This window comes from Varroa destructor, unplaced genomic scaffold, assembly GCF_002443255.2.
Source record: "Varroa destructor unplaced genomic scaffold, Vdes_3.0 BEIS01000002.1, whole genome shotgun sequence".
Taxonomy (NCBI): Eukaryota; Metazoa; Arthropoda; class Arachnida; order Mesostigmata; family Varroidae; genus Varroa; species Varroa destructor.
The window spans coordinates 59,536,039-59,554,003 of NW_019211455.1; the positions used below are offsets into that span (position 1 = coordinate 59,536,039).

At 37.2% G+C, this 17,965-nt stretch overlaps 1 long non-coding RNA gene across 2 annotated transcripts in view; it reads right to left on the minus strand.

Moving 5' to 3' along the window:
* Nucleotides 1-204: 204 nt before the first annotated feature.
* The window catches only part of LOC147758083 (uncharacterized), a 29,639-nt gene continuing 11,878 nt past the window's right edge, over nt 205-17,965 (minus strand). Inside the window, exons 2-5 of one of the 2 annotated variants that reach the window (XR_015321664.1) lie at nt 16,327-16,410; nt 15,871-15,978; nt 15,024-15,050; nt 205-1,570 (exon numbers count right to left, since the gene is read on the minus strand). This is a non-coding gene — a long non-coding RNA (uncharacterized LOC147758083). Of the gene's footprint in view, nt 1,571-9,834; nt 12,411-15,023; nt 15,051-15,870; nt 15,979-16,326; nt 16,411-17,965 lie in introns of those variants that run through there. The other variant, XR_015321665.1, reaches the window with a different exon arrangement.

Genomic DNA, 17,965 nt, shown 5'->3' on the forward strand with positions numbered 1-17,965 from the left:
TTACGTTATATTAGGCAGAGCCTGTCAGGTTAGACTAGAAGTTTCACCTTATGGAAGCCACAATACGGCTTGGTCCCCTTTAGGGGTCCGTATAAGTTGACCCATGTATAGTCCATTAGTAACGAGAAATGTGTTAAACAAGACTGTATGTACAGATAGGATGTACAATTAACTACACATACATCTACTGGAATAAGACTAAAATTATGACACGTACAATTTTATTGAAATTCTCCATATGTGATCTTTTTAATAATTACATAACATGAAATCCTGCAAATACCATTTTTTTAGTCGATAAATGCGCAGATGCTAGCCTCATATTTCATAAAGACTTCCTTAGATTTCTCTTTTAAATCTTAAGGTCCCTTGTATGTTTCCTTATTAACTGATTGCTATCAATGTTTTTCTATCCAAGTTGTACGGCGCATTTAGGGAATTCCAGCAATAAACTAGTCTCATTAAAACAATCTTTATAATTACTTATCGATTTTAGGCAGAAAATTTGTCTGTTGTTCTAAGTTACCTGTTTAGGCACACCAGAAGTTGCATTTGTTTAAAAAGCGAGTGCTCACACCACTTGCCTTTTTAATTTAGTCTGCTCGTCTATTTCTTGGAGTACAAGAGTCCTATATCAGCAATTTTGAATAAAATAGTTTCACAAAAATTGCAACGGTTGATATAATGGGCTAAATTACAGTTGAGATTGATAGTACCAAATAACCATCAGAGATTTTGTTTAATTACAAACACAAACCGTAAGATGCGGTAAATAAGTGCATTTAACCTTCAATGCATTTGAAATCTTGGAGCAAAATAAGCTCACAATGGATTCATGGAAGTGATCGAGTATAAGTTTGAATATATTACGAGTTGGGAGTTCAACAGTATTTATGATAGTCAAACGTAACCACGAAATACGTTAATACTAAAGGCTTGAGTAATGACTACCTCTCAGTTGGAAATCGAACCTGATGAGTTAAATTCGTACGACATATACAGCCCATCACGACTTGGGGCTAGTGGTTCTTCCTAAATCCCAATATTTTGCTCTTCAGTTGCACCGATATGAAAAATATTTCAAACACATTTAAACATATGATATTCAATCGTATATTTTCCGTGGAGCCACAAGAAGGAGCAATTTATTGTCGTAGATATTGTAAAGGCAGTCAAAGAGGAACATGCAAAAGGTACGTAGAATATACGCATCGATTTCCAATTTCTAAAAGAGTGCCACTTTGTGGTGGTTGCAAGTAAAAAGCATGACAAAGCGTGTAAGGTTACGCTATGTCGTAACGTGGATTCAACCTTTGATCATGTCTCTTTAAGTGCTCAGCTTTCCTCGGATTCCATCTGCATTCGATGAGCACTTCTTTTTTACTCTTAAAAAGAATGCAACTTCTGAGCAGAAGAAGGCCAATGGGTATATCACAAGTGTCGACAAATTCTTCCTTAATAATGTTGCTGCGCACAGTGGCTGCTTTTTAACCTCCGGAGAATAATATTACAGCCCTGACGAATGAACCAGCCTCCTCCTTCTCGAATCATTAGGAACCGACAGCGCCGTCTGAAAAAAGATCAACAAATGTGACAATTTCGTTGTGCATACGAGTGCACATTATTTCTTAGTAGAAGCATTAGTAAGCAGTCCCATTTGACATCGATCTTTCATGTATTTTGCTCATCCTTGTTAGTTAGGCTCTAACCACTGGTCGTGCGGGTTAATGCTTTTCTCCTGGCGTGCTCCCTTATCTAGAAAGTTGGCCCCAACATCCGTCTTTTTGTGTTTGCTGCGATCATGCACTGGTGCCGGTAATGGATTCCGATAGTGTGAATACTCGTTCCTCTCTTCACTGTCAGAAGACTCTTATAATAGCCAAAACTGCATGGGATTGAGTGTGTCCTGTTTCTTTGTGTATGTGTAAGAGGCGTATGTAATATCCGATATTGCTGTTTGATAGAGATTCAAATATTCCTAGCACTGCATCGACAATAAATATATGATCCAACTAGCTGAGAAGCAATCTCGTACAGTAAAGACCTCAGGACCTAACAATACCTGAAATTCTGACTGCAACTGAAATTAAAATGCGGTGAATAAGCATTCTACCCGACAAAAAAGCTCTGTTAGATATTGACTTACTTTTGCACTGTTCGGTTCTCTTAAAAAAAACATAAAGCGACCTTCAGATGAGCAACCACGAGAGGGTATTATCGAAATGTGTCGATAACGTTGATTCAAAACCCGTATCTAAAACAGCCCCAGCCGGTGTTCGTTTTTACTGTATTATTTTAATTGTGTCGTTTAACAGTATGGTAACACTGCTCAAGAGACTGTATATAAAAATTAGTAGTAAGCGTTCAAGTCATGTTTATCCTAGTGATTCTTTCAAATTTCTATCAAATTTCGATGGGCCATAGGGCTCGCTTAACGTTGTAATCTTCAAGTGCTCAACCTACTTTTTTTCTGCAAAATCGGACAGAAAGAAAGTTTTCTTCTAGAAAACGTTGCAGGTAGCAAGTCAAATATATCCTAATGTCGATTGAGACAGCATGGACAAAACCTGAGTGTTAAAAAGCTTATCAGACAAGCCAGTGGATGAGAGGTATACTCCGTGAAAGCCAAAAAAATTACCGTTCTGGTACGTTTTCTTCATTAAGTTTTACCAAAAATATTGTTCGGATTAAAGCTTCAAGTGTAGGACTCCAATATTTGGGCAATATGCAATCGCAGTGTTGCCTTTCAGCATTATAAGCAATGTCAGCTAAATCAAACCAAACCTAAGCAATGCATATGTTTAGAATTGCCGTACCATTACGCTGATTAGATCACACAGCGTCTGCCTCTAAAAGTTAACAAAGTTTTCAAATTTATATGCAAAAAGGCAAGGTTTTCACAGTTTTCGTCCTTAGCTTAAGTAGTGAGCTAGCAGCCTTCGTCGTATTGAAAGTCGATAGGCGTTGCTAGCAATATTGATGCTCATCTCTTCTAGAGGCAAATCGTACTTATTGCTTAAGCAGTTATCCATCGACATGCAAATGCTCATTGATGTTTATATAAGTTAACATCGTAAATAATTTCTCATAAAGAAAAATATTATAATTAAGCTTAGCGCAAACGGCATTGAAGTTGATTACTTCATATATGCCCAGATTTTTTTTATCAAGGCTCAAGCACCCGGCCATCGCAAAGGGAAGTCGATCCAGTGACACAAATGGACGTCGCTAGTTGATGAGGAGTCAACGGGGTGTTTTAGTGCAATTTGGAGACTCCTGGAAGAACCTTGGTTATTAGCCCAGTGATGATTTGGTAAGTACTATGTTTCGATTTGTATCTTTCTCGAACTAAAAGTGCCCTTTTCTTTTAATGCAAAGCTTTTTATAAGGTTATCACGTGGCGCGGCTAACGTTTCACTAAAACCAGTTTTTTCAAACAATAAAGCGCACTGGGCCGAAGGATTTACTTTCAGGAGATTAGATTACTTAAAAACAGCTTGGTTAACATTGAGAAATATTTTCCTTTTTAACTCTAATCTAATCCATTTTAATTAGAAAAGGAGCATAGGTGGTGACTCAAAAATGGATCGTTTAAGTCCTCTCCTAAATTAGCTTTTTCAGTAAACAGCTAGGAAAATCAGATAAAGGTTAGTCTGTCGAATCCTGCAACGCTCTTTAGCGAATATCGATAGTTTTATGAACGGTGTTAGGTTTCACATACAACATACAATAATCACTTTCATGTTCTTCCTATTACTGCCCAGTCCGGTGCACCATTACTTTGGAGCGGCATAAGCTTGTAAATTATGGGGACTATTCATAACTCAACTTATATATATATACACTTCTTTGTTAACCAACCAAGCTAAAGCGGCCTGCTCCGTTTTGATGACAGCGGTGGATTTGCTGGCAATATGGACACGCTAGTGAGCCGACTCGAATGTCCAGGTAATTAGATGGCTTTGCCAAAATTGGCATTCGACGACATCCGTCCGAAGAGATGAGCAGAGGAATTGGAGCGTCTAGCTGATGATGGGAAAATGGCACGAGAGCGTGACCGGACTTGTTTGCATATGTGGAGCCCGACTACATGAGAGGGCTTCAAAAAGGAATTCTACGACCGTTTTCCTTCAAAGGAATCGGAGTCGCCTCTTGGAGGTTTTGTTGCCGTTACAGTAGGAATAAAAAGACGTTCGAACGGTTTGTGTGTGTTAAACGAGCAGTGGTGGATGAGCTAAGGATCAAGCTAGGATTCAGCATGTTCCTGGCTAACGTTTAGAAATCGGATACTTTAGCGAAGTTTCAGCGGTTCGAGACGTATGCTAGAGAAACTTGGATCTGCCCTTGGAGGCGTACTCACCCGAAGGGTAATACCGGTTGTACTTACGAGAGAAACTAGGTCAACTTACAATCTCCACAAATAAAATTAGCTGTTTTTAAGGCAAAGCGAATGATAGCAGCAGGCTTCATGCGTATCGGCACCGTGGAGCTTCAAGCCGTACTTTGTATCTGACAACGAGTATGCGCGTGCTTGAAAAGTCAGAGCGTCAAAACATCGATCCTGAAATTACCCAACTAGCCAGTTTTCAGTACGTGATGGTAAGATGGGTGTTGGGGAACAGATAAAAGAGCTATCTGTTTATCCATAAAAAGGGCATTGTGTCAAATCTGTCCGAGGATATTAGGATCAGTCCACCAAAAAACCAGCTGAGGTCCTGGTTGTTCCAAATTCCTACCTACACGGACGTAGAAAAACCTTATGCAGACTAATGACTTGTTATGTCTTGGATAAAGCGAGATTGTATAGAATGGGCTAAAATGCGTGCGTATGTGCAGACATGGTGGTTCGCGGGTGCCTCGAAAGTGCACCCTTCTTGTTGCATTAACAAGGGATCTAGGAGTTTGCCGCTGGAGAAGGGTAAGAATCAGTTGTATTAAGTAGAAAGCACACTAGCTTGATATAACAGCAACAAATATTCTAATGAAGGATTTGTTACTTAAGTATTTCAAATAAGTAGTGATCACTTCTAATGAGATAAGAAAAGCTGTAGAAATTAAAAAAGATTTCATTTTTGATAGCTATAGGCATGGCAAATACGTGGATAATGACAGCAATCGAATCATCTCTAATTTATATTTTGTAAACTTAGTCATACCTGAAAACCGTCTTGTTCAATCTCAACTTTGCAGTAATCCTACTGCTCACACTTCAGCTTTTTATTAAAAATTAGGCACCTTGCGATGGTGGTTAGAATGTTTTACTATTCGAAGTAATATCAAACATATACCGAACCATGGCCCAAGCTGATAAAGGGGTCCAGGGTTTAGTGGGTGAGAGTCCCACAGTACCGGACAACGAGCAGTCATGCCCTGCCTACGTCCGGTCTGCATAATGCATTTTCATGCATGTAAAAAAAAAGAATGTTTTACTAGATATTAAAGAAGATATTAAGAAAAAAAGAGCAGGTTCTACCTGTTTTGTTAAATTGAATTTTTTTTTATAGCCCGTTTGGTGCTAAGTACTGATATTGCCTAAGCATTGTTCGTCAGACAATAAATATAGTGATTGCTTAAAGCTTAAACTATTTTTCAAAATGGATGTTCGATTTTGAGTACGTTTTAAAGGACCCAATTCCAGATAGATACGCTTCGAAATTAAGTTGTACGTTCTTGGTATAAACCTGCCGAATTTGGGCACTTTTTACATTCTGTTTAGAGTCATAGTCATCAAATAGAGATCAACGCTGTACGAAATTATCTGCCCAAGTTCATAGGAATATCTGCATGTATTTTATAAAAGGCAATTTGATATCAAATATATTGGTAAAAGTTCCCATGCTTTTCTAATGAAAAATACGACAACTTGTATTCCTGTCACAATAAGATATTGTATCCCCAGTTATTGCTCCAATTTCCGCCAACTGATGTGTGCCATCTCCCAAGAAGGCAACGGATTTCGTCTCATAACTTTCCAAGCGTGACTGGACCTTTATCCGTAAAGTCGCGAAAGTGATTACGCAGTGAATGAAAAACGTAGCACAAAGTTCAGAGAATATGGAGGGTGTAGTAAAACCTTCCATTAGGAGCCTAGGAGGACGGCTTTAACGATATTTGCCCTGTGTGGCTTCACGGAACAGGATGATTTGACATTGTTTGTCGGGTTGTTTCTTTTCAATAACCTGGTTAGCTCGATACTACTGGACTAAATAAACGTGCCGATTGCTGTATTATTCGTAGAAGGTGATTCCTAATGAATTAGGCTTTCGCAGTCCCACCGAATGCGAAACATAGCTTTCTTTGGATAATGATCTAGTTGGACCCTGGACCTTGGCTTCTCTCCCAAAGCCATCCATTCTGTTCTCTAGTTTCTAACTCCGGTATTCAACTATGAACAAAAATTGGTAACTACGGCCAGCTGGCGCTCGATCCCGGGTGGGATGTTGAGATGCAGCATCAAGTCGCAATACTTGATGCTGCATCTCAACATGCTTCATTAGATACCAACGTCTAAGCTTCTGAGCAAGCCCGAAAGATTGAAATGGCTAACGATAGTCGTGTGCCTGCAGACCATCTTTTTGGACCCAACTGCTTGTCAGCTGTCCTCCTTTAGAGGTGCTTTTAGATCAATCTCAGACGGTCGGCGAGAGCGGGGCATACTAAGTCCTGCATACCATTTTTAAACTGGGCAAACCACTCTATGAGTAGTCTTTTTCGTGGTAGTGTCATTGTCGTACACCAGGTAGGTCAAACTGTTTAAGCGAAATTCTAGTGTCGACGAACTACATAGTACAGAAGATATCGAAAATACATTTTTTCTAACTGAAAAACTCTCGATGCGTAAAATAATCTCAAACCTGGCGAAGGAAACCCATGTTCCAGGGTAGGTGCGTAAGGACGACCTGACGAATAGGGTTTAGCTAAAGAAACTCTGTTCCATAGGATTCCATCCCAAGTGGAGGAAATCGCTCCATGTCACGGGGAAAATGACGTGACACGTCATGCCCAGGCGACATTAACGTTTTGTTATTTATTTAACGTTATTTATTGAAAATAATTGCCAATCAAAGGAGCGGTGACCTGGTCAGAGACCTGCCGGCGGCGGAACCAGTATACATAAAAGCACCATAAGTTTTATCCAGTGCCTACATGGAAGCGTTCCTTTGGGAAGGAAGGCGTGGATCCCGTAGACCCTACGATACCCCACGCAGTAAAGTTCTCTATGTTATAACCGACTATCGTATTGTTTCGGTTGGTAAGGCGAAATTTGATGTTATGGTTCGGGCACTAGATCCTTCAGTGTTTTTTCAAGGGCTTCAACGTAACGATCATGCAACCTATTTGATATTATAAAAGGTGATGGGTTACTTTTGACGAAACTATATTGAACTCATTCGAACAACCGGCGAACATTTACAATGCAATGGTTTTGTCAAGTGCATGATCTGCGCTGTCACAAAGCATTGAATAGCTTCTTAGTAGCTTGGGACCGCAGGCCTCCCCAAGAGCAGCGGTCTCAGATGGCATTTTTTTCAACGAGTTTAGGCTTTTCGGCTACTGCGAATTGTGTTTGGAGAACAAGCGGATGTAGGGCAATAAGCCAAGGTGTCACAGAATCGCGCTGGTGTGCGTTTTGTCGGCTCCGGTATTAGCAATCGGTAATGGTCGCGTGGTTTAGCCAAAAAAATCTGGTCCAGAGGACTTCGAAGAAACCACAAGAGTACTAAGAAGGATCGAACGAGAAGCACTTTTTCTACTTTCTTACAATACTATGTTAGGGTACCATAGCGGTTGTAGTAATTCTGTAGCAATAACCGCTGTGATCCTTCCTTTATTTTTGTTGACTAATACCCGAACAAGACGATTTTGTGTTCAGCCGAACCTAAAATCTAGTCTTTTCAAGTTAACTGAAACGAAAAATAATGAAATTCAGTGCATTACATGTTCGACAAAAAGCTGTATTTAGAGACACAGTTTTATGACGCACAAGAAATTTAGAATTCTGCTGAAGTTGCAAGCCTGGTAACATAGAATCTGAAAGGAACCTATCCAGTTACGCAAGCATATATGTGGCATATTCAAGGTGTACAATAGTTAATTGTTAGCTAAATAGATGGTTACACATTTGACAATTGAACTTTTAGTATGCATCATTGTAATACTTAGAACATAATGTTACAGGAATATAGAATTTGGATTAAGATTCCTTTGTTACAGTTGTGTTACGCTTGATGTTAAATACACTATTTAGTCTAATACTTTCTGCTGCTTTAACAGACGTGAAATAAAGATAATTAAAGACCTTAAATTCAAGGGAGTTTTGCTCACTCTGTATACAATTTCTAGGTAAATATGGGTAGTAACGCACTGTCTTATGCCGGGTAAAGTAGTATAGTAAATCAGCCACACATTTACTGCCTAAAAATGTTTACGCGTATGCCATACGAATGGAGTAAAGCATAAGTAATAGGGGTTTTTTCCGAACAAAAAACGCAGAATTTTATTTGAGTACTGTCAACATCCAATCAATTGAAGAATGAATGTGGATACATAACAAACTATGTATTCATCGTCACTCTCCACGACTTTTTCCCATCTGTCAACTTATTTATTTTTTCTAGCCAAAAATTTTCAGGCCTAGTGTTGCATTTGTCGAGCCAGGTTTTGAAATCTTTTTCACTGTTAAATATACGACTGCTGATTTGATTCGCCGATGATTGGAAAATGTAATAATCTGTTGAATGGGAGTAATTTTTTTAGATTCAAAGTTCCTGTCGATAGTCATATGACTGCAGTATATCTCACCGAGTTAATGAATTGTTTGCTGGTGTTTTCCTTGAAAAGTGCCTTCAATCGGTACTTATCGACTACAGATAACCGACTCGAGTAAGCCGTCCTCCATTTCCAGGATATCACTTTTGAGTAATATCAATTGTAGGATCCTTGTTGTACACGAGGCATATATCCCATAATGTTCACGTGGAGCAGTTTCATCTCGACAAAAGGAGAATGTAGGTGTTCAAGAGAAAGTTTTTTGTATTTAAAACTTAAACCCTTAGAACTTGAACTCGACGCAGAATTTCGTTCATTGCACAACCAAACTTTAACAAACACTTAAAGAAAATAGAAAACTTCAGAAAAATATATGAAAGTAAACAAACAGCGAAAAAATAAACGCGAAAGCAAACATTAAAAACGATTCAACCGATATTAGTATGGGCAGTACGGCGACTACGTGCTCACTCCAGATCACTGTTATACTCTTAAGTTGTCAATCCTGCACCACCCAGTTAATATACGCCAGCGCTCTATCTCGCTAAAATACGTGAGACCTTTTTCGAGACGCTAGTTGTCCATTGTCACACAATTATTTGTAGAAGATGCAGGTAAACTTTCTTGTTCTCAAGTCTTCCTTGTGGAAGCACACTCAGAAGATAAACGTTGATTTGAAAATTGGTTTTACCCACAACAGACAAGTTTTCTAGATTATTCACTAATAACATCACCAAAAAAATCGTTAGGAAGACACTTCTGAACTGAAGTCCATAGCTTTTTCTTCACTGTGAATTTTTCGTTGTGCTATTTTGGAATCCGCTTCCGCTTTTTTGCTACTACTTACTTATTTGCAATGCCGAGGACTGTCGACATGACGTAACCTAAAAAACTTATAATTTCGCTGGGGTTTCATTTATCGCGACAAGATGGGAATAGAAGATATAGCTAATTGAAACTAAAATTACGAAAACGATTTACTGTCTCTCACAATTATTAGTTTGTGGTTTTGTTCTAAAAAGAACTGATTTTTTTCTTGTACCAATAGCAGACGAAAAGATCACGGCCATAACAAACAGCCCGGAACTAATTTGACGACTCTTTATATATATATATATATATCTTTTTATTATGAGTATAGAGCTCAGTGGCCCATACAGAGAATTCAATGCGTCTATTACATATATACTGCATACATACACAACAAATAAAATTCTACTGCGCCTTAAAAGCTAATAAATTCTACAAACTTGACAAGTAAAGGGGTGAAATCGACCTTGGCTTTTCTTATTCGCACGTATCTGCTTCCACTCTACTGGTAGATAATGTGCATATTTCAATGAGCAAACAATATGTAATTTCAGCCATATTCGTCTAATGAAAAATAGGCAGAAAGGTTGTTGAAAAAAGAAAAGTGGGTCTATAATGCCTAACGATGCGTAAAAGAAACCTTGTAACATCGTCGGTCGTTTGATACATCGATTTAGAAAAAACACTGATCAACTCTCAAATATCGTTGCAAAAGTAGGACTTCATAAGGTTTGAGACGAATATAAAGAGCAATTGCCAAAAATTCTGAAATTAGCTGTGCATTTCTTTACCAATATGTAGTTTTCAAGTACCATTTGTCTGTTGGTGAAGTGCTGTAAAGCAGCAAACGCCTATTATAGGGCATAGGGTAAAAGGGCCTCACAGTTGCGTGATAGATATGTCATGGTCACATTCGTTCTGTACTCAATATGCAATATTGAGTCTGAGCTTTATATATGTACTTTTAATACATTTTTGACTTACTTGTGTTTAGATTCACTTATATCTACGGAGTAGACAGAAGTCACTAACACATCGACCTAACAACTTTGGCTAATCATGTACAGTTTTATGAATACCTAACTATATGGCTGCTGTAAGTTTGAGCTGCCATATCTTCACTATTACTTTGAGAAAACTGAATGCGTGTGATACAAGTTTATAATTGTTAGAATTGCATATATATAGCTGTGTTCGTAATTTAGTTTTCATAATAGCTCATATAAAGAGGTGATACAGATAAGTAATATTAGGCTGTTACAAGCAGCGGATTTTGAAGTTGGATAATTTTCAAACTAGATGTGTGAGAATGATGATTTATATATGGTTAAAGGTTCTCTACTTTTTTTACACGCTTCTCAGAGCTTTGATAGCTTCTGGACAGCCCTATATCTACCATTCGAGTTCTCACATGTAGTTTCTTATTTATGGTTTCTCGCAATAAATCGACAGTGGGATACGTTTGCTTACCAGCTGTTCTTTTTAGAGCACAAGAAGCTCCATAATCACACGGACTCAGGTTGGAAGAATAAATGGATTGAAGCCGTCACTGAGTATTCCTTTGCTCAATCCAGGAAGTCACTAAAGCATAGTGATAAGGTCTGGCGTTGTCATCAAATAACCAGACTGCGTATTTTCGATTGCCGTGTCAACGGTCCATTAGTTTCTTGGGAAACTCGAAATAGCTAGTTGCAGTCATTGTTTAATTTTCGGCGAGTACCTCGTTGTAGCAGATGCCCCTGAAGTCTCTTGCAATATTGCCATCATTTTCAGTCAGAATCTACTCGACACTGCTACTGAACTATACCTCGTCTACGGCAGGTGTATGCTCCAAAAAGGTTTTTGGTTGATTAAAAATTCCTTAAATTGCACGTGTAATGCTCCACACGTGTTTCTGGTTGGCTTAAAATCGATATATGGGGAACCTATTTTTTTTACATACTTTCCGGATTTTCAGTATCTGGGATATAATTTTATAATATGTTATATGCAAAGTATCAGTTTTGGCGCATATAGCTTTTATACTCGAAGCTCTGCGTTCGTGAAATGCTCCTAGATTGCGGAAATGTGTTCTTATCTTTCGGATCATGACATTTGGTCACCTCCTAACTGATTTTTAAAGCTTCAATCCCCGTTCTTGGAACGTTTGCACCATTCATGTACTATGTTTTCGTTCAAGACATTTCTGTTTGATTTCTTCACTATATTCGATGATTTTAACCAAAGCTGTGACCTTCAAGAAACAAAAAGTTGACCATTGAGCGTTGCTGTTCGAGGCTAAAAAAATTTCCTTCTGTACCCATTTTTTTTTTAAGTAAATTTGACTGGTTTTCCCTTATAAGCTTCTAAAAGACTAAAATACCTATCAGTCAAATTCAGTCTGCTAGCAATTAGTAGTTTATTTCAAGGTCCGGCGGATTCACTTGTAACAGTCTAATATTTACCTAGCTTTCATTACCTATATTAGTGAGCTATTATAATTATACTAACAATATTTTAAAGCATTTTTAGATTCGACAGAATCGTCTACGTAGCAAACTAACTGGACACCACTGACGAATAATTTGGTGAACTACATCGGCACATTAAGCTATGTCTCTATGTTACAAATAGAGCCACTATATTCTAGATATTGGTTTGAGATATCTAAGCTAAAAACTTCACATTCTGTCTACTTCGCTGGTGCATTCGCACTGTCGCATAGTAACTTAATTCTGTTGGGTCACTTTTACATATCCGTGCAGGGAACGATGTCAAATAAGCGTCAGGTCGCGTAATTGCTTCCTTTCCCCATGATGGTTTTAACGTCATTACAATGCTATTCGCAACGGCTGAAATAAAAACTCTAAATTTTATCTGAAAGTATTTGATGTATCTATGAACGCGCGTTATTAATTTGGATTGCTTTATGCCTGCAGAAATCGTTCAAGGAATAATTTAAGACCGCTTCTCTTCATGATACTTCTTAGAAATCTACTTTGCAATATCAGCCGCACCACAGGAAATGACAACTTCATCTTAAGCGGGGATGACCTGGCTGTGTAGAGAAAAAGATTTTTTTACGTGCAAGCACTTTGTTCGCAAGGGCCTATACTTTGGATGTCGTGATAACCGTAAAGATGCCCTAATGCTTAAAACGAAAAGAAATGTGCTTCCACTGTACCCTCTCATTATAAGCTACATGCGGCATACCTTCAAATATTCAAGAGGACCAAGTGAATGTTCTTAAAAAGAGAACTTCTTTTTTCTTTATGATAACTGAAACCGATTTTGCGACTTTCTAGCTGACTTCGGCCACTCCAGCAAACATGTAATTTTGAAGGATTTTCTGAAGCCACAATATACATTCAGTTAACCAAGCATAACTACCCAATATGTCCAATATATTTGGAAAGGTTCCGATGACGAAAAGTCATTATCTAATTTCTTTACTATAAAATGCTTTTTAAAAGAGGTAACCTTTATTATTGTCTCTATCAAGGTTAATGATGATATATTATTTTCGTACCATGCTTCGTAAAATGTTTTTTTTTTTAGTTTGTATGCCAATTTTAAAGCCCGTGGTGCATTATAAGTTTGCGTTAGTTGAAATATCTAGGAAAACGACCGATATCTTTTTCAACGTTTATATCCCTTTCAACAAATCTTGATCAACAAGCCGGTTTTAGAAGTTGTGTCAAAAACTAAATAGGCTGTGGCAGGTTGAGCGACGGCATTCACTTAGTTGACGACAAAACAATGCATGCCCAACGTGCTTTAAAAGTTTCAGTAAGTTTTGAGATTGCGGTAATTTCTACATAAAATGTCTAACAGAGTTACTTATTCATAATGCTTATTTAAGCATTTGTAAGAAATGTTGTACTATACTTAAGTATCTAAAGACGCCAAGTAATCAGAGTGTTTTTGTGTGAATGTTTAAAAATCCATTCTTGAAATTATGTTCAGTTCATAAACCACGGTGTGATCATTTATTTTATGTTCTCTCTAAGAACTGCATTCCTCGTGGTTTACTGGCATGCAAACGAGCCAAAGCAGAGTGTAGCAAAGGAAAAAGGGCGTTAAAATCTGCATAAATGAAGACGACACCCCGTGCTATACTAGAAAATATCTTACATTTTTTTGTTACAGGTATCAAATCAAAATTTTATGCCTTAGTAATCCAATATTAAATGTAATTATTTTGCTAGTTCAATATAGCTGCTCAACAGTTTCGCTAAATTAAAAATTCATGTTAAGTGCATTTTAAACATCAAAGTTGCGATTAAAAACTCATTTAATAATATTATGCAAAACTGTTTTCAGACATTGGCCGAGACATTTTTGAAGATGCCAAAATACTTTTTTACAGAGTTATAGTTTTTTTTGCACCAATAACCTTGCCGACGGATTTTTGCCCGCCGAATGATAAGAACCTTCCTTGTGTATACAAATACTACTCTAAATATCAGTTCTTAACTTCAACAACTACTTCAATCCACTTTTGAAATAATGGTTTAATTTTTAATTTACAATTTTTATCTGATGGCTTTACAAGGGAATCTTGTGCTCACCGTCAGGTGAATCAATTGTATATGCTATAACCAGCTGATTACCCGTGGATTCAACTTCCGACAAACCGATTGGCAAGGATATTACCACTATGCCACCCTTAAGCACACTTAACCCTTTGTGTGCATATATTTTTCCACCTATTATTATTTCAAAACTAGGTTTGTCTAATTTTACTCCCGGAATTTCATTCAGTCTTATATGAATCTCTAGAAAAAGCAAGAGAAGGCTCAAATATCTATAGCAGCTCAGCCGTTTAAAAAGCCGTATGTAGGTGGAAAATATAGAGAATGCCTGATTTGAGTCTTTCGATTCAGAGCCCGTAATCCCTCCGTGTATGTTGATAAAGCAAGATTACTGTTTTTAATATTTTCTTTCGAATATGATAAGTTATATAATTATGTTACCGATTTGCAATTGTAGAACCTGATTATAAATCTAGTATAATAGTATCATCCGGTATTTATTTACAGTCAGAATCGGGTTAAATCTCATCTCCTCTAAACGACCAAAATTTTCAAGTCAACGTAAAATCCTGTTGGGTAAATATTTCTAGAAGCAAAAAAGTAGTAATTTTTTGGTGTTATAAATGCGCAAAGCTATATTATCCGGCAAGCATAAATGTTTGTCAAAACCCTTAAAGTAGGTTTGTTAAGCATCGTTATCAATGACCCATCATGCTATATAGACATGTCTTAACTATCCTAATATGTCGATGACTAAGCTTAAAGAAAATGCCTAATGTTTTGAAAATGCATGAAAACATAATTTAAAAACTGTCTCGTAGAAGGACAGAAATAAAAAATGCTGCATCTAATTATGATTACCTATGACAGGTGTGTCAACCAAATAGATTTTAATTTGAGGTATCATACAGAATATTGAAAACAGCTTACCGATATTCTGTGGTGATGATGGCCAGGCTTAAAGACATTTAGAGAGTCAGTAAGTTAGAAAAATCTTCGTGCAGCCTTCCATAAAGAAATATTTTATATTATCGTTAGTAACCTTTGCATCTGATGTTGGTTTATCAGAAATGTTATATACATATATATATTGGAGAAAAACTTTGAAGGAAAGGCATGATAAATCCTTCGGTATTGAATTTGAATAGAAGCGACTTTCTCTGCTGTTTATTTTTATTTATTTATATTATAAACAGCTTTGATAGCAATTTATAGCATAAATTACTTCATTTGCGATAGGAGATTTTCCAAAGTAATTTCTTTAAGATCTGCGAATAGCGGAAACTTTCTGGAAGATAGACCTACAAAGTATGTCCGCGGGATAGCTTAGTGGGTAACGCATTTGCCTGCTAATCATAGGGACTATAGGTGTGTACCTACAGATTTCGTTTCGTAGTCGGAGCCAGACATCCGATGGGATGCCTAACGACGCTACCGAACGTAAAACTCGAAACACAGAGACCTACAAAGTATAATAGAGCCGGGTCGCATCCCGCCCTTTTGTCTAGGATCAAGGCTTGAATCTACAAAATACAATGATTAAGAAATCCGGACTTCAATTCTTTTTTTGCTTTCAGTCATTGCAGATAGGCTACTTGTGATATTACTACTTGTCATTATTTTTATAACAAGCTTCAGTTCTGTGCTTAAACACGGGGTTTTCGTCTCAGTGTCATAGTTCAGACACTTCACAGTAATCGCATAATCTTCCCGTTGCCTTCTCAAGATGACTAATAGGGAATATTTTTTATTCATCTGTAGATAAGTGCCATACTACCTTTAACGTCGTTACGTTTCGCATTACACTCAATTTAAAATAACGGAGCTGTCCATAACGTATACAGGAACTCGTATAATCTTGTTATCAGGATTACATCTTGACCTCCTTAGGAATAATAATAATAGGAGCAAATAGGAATAACTTTATTCCATTTGTAATTAGCCAAGTATTATATTATACGCAAGCTCAAATTAGACACGTAATGATTTTAACCATAAATAATCTGCACGCCTTTCACCTAAACAGATTATCTATCTTTTCGCTTTTAGCCGTTTCAGTCGTATAACCAACCGCAGCTCCGGAAAGTAAGTTTAAGATATAGGTAAGTGCTCACATAATTTTAGAAAGCATATATGCATATGATTAAACTCCAACATACGAATAATATATTAGGCCATGCAAATCTCTCTTGCCGTACCTTATACAAATAAAAAAAGATCAAGATTTCCTTACCTTTATTGCATTTCCATGTCACGTGCCGGGTCAGGTGCGAATGAAGCTGCGAGATTCTTCAGCAGTCTCTACAAGTTGGTGAACCTTTAAAAAAAACTCAAATATAGGTAAACAACGTAACATAGTATTACAAACTAAATCGCTCGTGTTGTGTAAATCTTAAAATCCAAAGTGAATGTATTTCCTATTTACCTTGCTGCAAGGATAGTGTCTCTTTTAAAGGTATGTAGATGCTCACCTTTTAATTTCAAGACAGTACATTCGGTAACTGGCTATATCGCTTTGCTTACATGATTGAGGCATTATAAATTTCTTATGTCTGCTAGAGGATGCGTATAATTTAAGACTCTCCGCATATAATGTGTGTTTTGATGCGCACGTTATATTTAAACAGTAAATGTCCCAAAAAATAGCAGAAAATTTTAATTTTACGCTATTTCTGCTGCTATGGTTTAATAGTCAAACCATTATAAAAGCTAAATAGTAGACAGTTGTTACTACTAAACATTATTTTCAGAATGATTAAAGTTTAACTGCCACGATTCGCAAATTGCATCCAACTTTAGCGGTCCAATATGATCGAAATGCATAAGTTGTAAAAAGAACAGTCGAAAAATTTGGACAGACTGGGTTGATTATTAATATTAAATCATTAATGCGTACTCGCCATGCCGTAGCCGCAAGTTTAAGAACATCCTTTCATTATCGGGCTTAGAAATGTAACATTTAAAAAGCATTACGCGATGTACATTCATGAAAAATCTACGTTTTCATGCCAACGAAATCCAGGTAAATCGACAAATCAAGCCTACAGTCTTGAACCTGAACAAGCTTCAAGTAATTTAAAGACCTTATAAAATAGGATAATTTCAAGTATTTCGTTTAATAGCGAAAAGATGGACATAATAATAAAAACATGATTCTGATTTCCGATTCGAAAAGATGAAACACCTTTAATGATTATTAAAATTAATAAAGGATTGTTTTCTGTGCACAGCAAAAAAAGTTCGTTATTCAGATATATAAACACAGCAAATATAACAACACAGTGAAAGGGTGGTTTTCCACCAAAATCATCTTCAGCAATAAAGTCCATTTCCGTGGTAATGGCTTTGTAAACAGAGCAAAATTGGTACATTTGGAGTAATAGGCATTTAGTATTACATAAGAACAAAATACACTTTGGACACTGTACAATGTGGATCTTAACCGGGAGCATCTTCGGGGCATTTTTTTTTCGAAGTCACTGCCGGAAATGCATAGGTAACCAATGGTGAGTATTACAGGGGTACGAGAACCCAGTTTCTTGTGCCTTGAATTGATAGTATGGATATCAAAGTTTTGTGAAGAGAGAATATTACTTCCCTTATACTTACACATAAATCAACGGCATTATTGCGCTATATATTCTCTGGTCGTGTAATCTCATGTTGGGGCAACCAGTATTAGTCGTGTACATTGTGCGATTTAATCTTTTCCAACTCTTCCTTCTGAGATGCTTTGAGGTCAAAAATTTTGCGGGAACAAACGCACGACCGCTCAAGTTGTGAGTGGAGAATAAAATTTTGCGTCACTGAAATCTAACTACTAATTGTGATTGAAAATTTTGTCGAAAAGCGCAAATATGTCCGCAGTGCCT